A 3,156-nucleotide genomic window follows, 5' to 3' on the forward strand; every position below is an offset into this window, starting at 1 on the left:
GACATGCAACACGGGAACACAGTGTTAACTGTATATAATATGATTAATATTTTAGGTGACCGTGGATGGCCAGTGGCATGCAACACGGGAACACAGTGTTAACTGTATATAATATGTTTAATGTTTTAGCTGACCGTGGATGGCCAGTGGCATGCAACACGGGAACACAGTGTTAACTGTATATAATATGTTTAATGTTTTAGCTGACCGTGGATGGCCAGTGGCATGCAACACGGGAACACAGTGTTAACTGTATATAATATGTTTAATGTTTTAGGTGACCGTGGATGGCCAGTGGCATGCAACACGGGAACACAGTGTTAACTGTATATAATATGTTTAATGTTTTAGCTGACCGTGGATGGCCAGTGGCATGCAACACGGGAACACAGTGTTAACTGTATAATAATATGTTTAATGTTTTAGCTGACCGTGGATGGCCAGTAGCATGCAACACGGGAACACAGTGTTAACTGTATATAATATGTTTAATGTTTTAGGTGACCGTGGATGGCCAGTGGCATGCAACACGGGAACACAGTGTTAACTGTATAATAATATGTTTAATGTTTTAGATGACCGTAGATGGTCAGTGGCATGCAACACGGGAACACAGTGTTAACTGTATAATAATATTATTAATGTTTTAGGTGACCGTGGATGGCCAGTGGCATGCAACACGGGAACACAGTGTTAACTGTATAATAATATGTTTAATGTTTTAGGTGACCGTGGATGGCCAGTGGCATGCAACACGGGAACACAGTGTTAACTGTATAATAATATGTTTAATGTTTTAGATGACCGTAGATGGTCAGTGGCATGCAACACGGAAACACAGTGTTAACTGTATAATAATATGTTTAATGTTTTAGGTGACCGTGGATGGCCAGTGGCATGCAACACGGGAACACAGTGTTAACTGTATAATAATATGTTTAATGTTTTAGGTGACGTGGATGGCCATGGCATGCAACACGGGAACACAATGTTAACTGTATAATAATATGTATTAATGTTTTAGCTGACCGTGGAGGTACAGTGACATGCAACACGGGAACACAGTGTTAACTGTATATAATATGATAATATTTTAGGTGACCGTGGATGGCCAGTGGCATGCAACACGGGAACACAGTGTTAACTGTATATAATATGTTAATGTTTTAGCTGACCGTGGATGGCCAGTGGCATGCAACACGGGAACACAGTGTAACTGTATATAATATGTACTGTATTAGTGCTGTACATGACACGTGTACTGTATTAGTGGCTGTACATGACATACTGTACTGTATTACAGTGTTAACTGTATATACATATGTGTACTGTATTAGTGACCGTGTATGGCCATGACACAGTGTACTGTATTAACTGTATATGACATGTGTACTGTATTAGTGACCTGATGGCCACATGACACGGGAACCAGTGTTAGTGCTGTACATGACACCGTGTACTGTATTAGTGCTGTACATGACACGGGTGCACTGTGTTAGTGCTGTATATGACATAGTGTACTGTTTTAGTGACTGTACATGGACAGTAGCATGTACGGGAACACAGTGATGTACATGACATAGTGTACTGTGTTAGTGATGTACATGACACAGTGTACTGTATTGGTGATGTACATGACACAGTGTACTGTATTAGTGCTGTACATGACATAGTGTACTGTATTAATGCTGTACATGACATAATGTACTGTATTAGTGCTGTACTGTATGCCATAATATTGTACTGTTTTAGGTGATTAGTGCTGTACATGACACAGTGTACTGTATTAGTGCTGTACATGTTTTACTGACCGTATATTAGTGCTGTACATGACACAGTGTACTGTATTAGTGCTGTACATGACACAGTGTACTGTATTAGTGCTGTACATGACACAGTGTACTGTATTAGTGATGTACATGACATAGTGTACTGTATTAGTGCTGTACATGACACAGTGTACTGTATTAGTGCTGTACATGACACACTGTACTGTATTAGTGCTGTACATGAACCACTGTACTGTATTAGTGCTGTACATGACATACTGTACTGTATTAGTGCTGTACATGACACAGTGTACTGTATTTGACACATTATGCTAATGTTAGTGTATTAGTGATGACACAGCATGCTGTACTTGACAGTATGTGAATTAGTGCTGTACATGACAAAGTGTACTGTAATAGTGCAGTACATGACACAGTAGGCTGTATTAGTGATGTACATGACACAGTGTACTGTATTAGTGATGTACATGACAATGATGACATAGTGGACTATTAGTGATGCATGACACACGGGAATTAGTGATGTACATGTATAAGTGTATGTATTAGTGTTGTACATGACCGTGGATGGCATAGTGCACTATGTGATGTACATGACAACTACTGTATTAGTGATGTACATGACACAGTGTACTGTATTAGTGCTGGACATGACATAGTGTACTGTATTAGTGCTGTACATGACATAGTGTACTGTGTTAGTGCTGTACATAACACAGTGTACTGTATTGGTGATGTACATGACACAGTGTACCGTATTAGTGCTGTACATGACACAGTGTACTGTATTAATGCTGTACATGACATACTGTACTGTATTAGTGCTGTACATGCCATACTGTACTGTATTAGTGCTGTACATGACACAGTGTACTGTATTAGTGCTGTACATGACATAGTGTACTGTATTAGTGCTGTACATGACATCGTGTACTGTATTAGTGCTGTACATGACACAGTGTACTGTATTAGTGCTGATGACACAGTGTACTGTAACTGTATAATACATATGTACTGTATTAATGCTTTACATGACACCGTGTACTGTATTAGTGGCAGTGTACATAGGGTATAACACAGTGTACTGTATTAGTGCTGTACATGACATACTGTATGTTTTAGTGCTGTACCGTGGATTGGTGACATACATGACACAGTGTACTGTATTAGTGCTGTACATGACACAGTGTACTGTATTAATAATATGTTTAATGTTTTAGGTGACCGTGGATGGCCAGTGGCATGCAACACGGAACACAGTGTTAACTGTATATAATATGTTTAATGTTTTAGGTGACCGTTGATGACCAAGGCATGCAACACGGGAACACAATGTTAACTGTATAATAATATGTTAATGTTTTAG

Source organism: Gigantopelta aegis, chromosome 5 (assembly GCF_016097555.1).
Source record: "Gigantopelta aegis isolate Gae_Host chromosome 5, Gae_host_genome, whole genome shotgun sequence".
In the NCBI taxonomy this organism is placed as follows: Eukaryota; Metazoa; Mollusca; class Gastropoda; order Neomphalida; family Peltospiridae; genus Gigantopelta; species Gigantopelta aegis.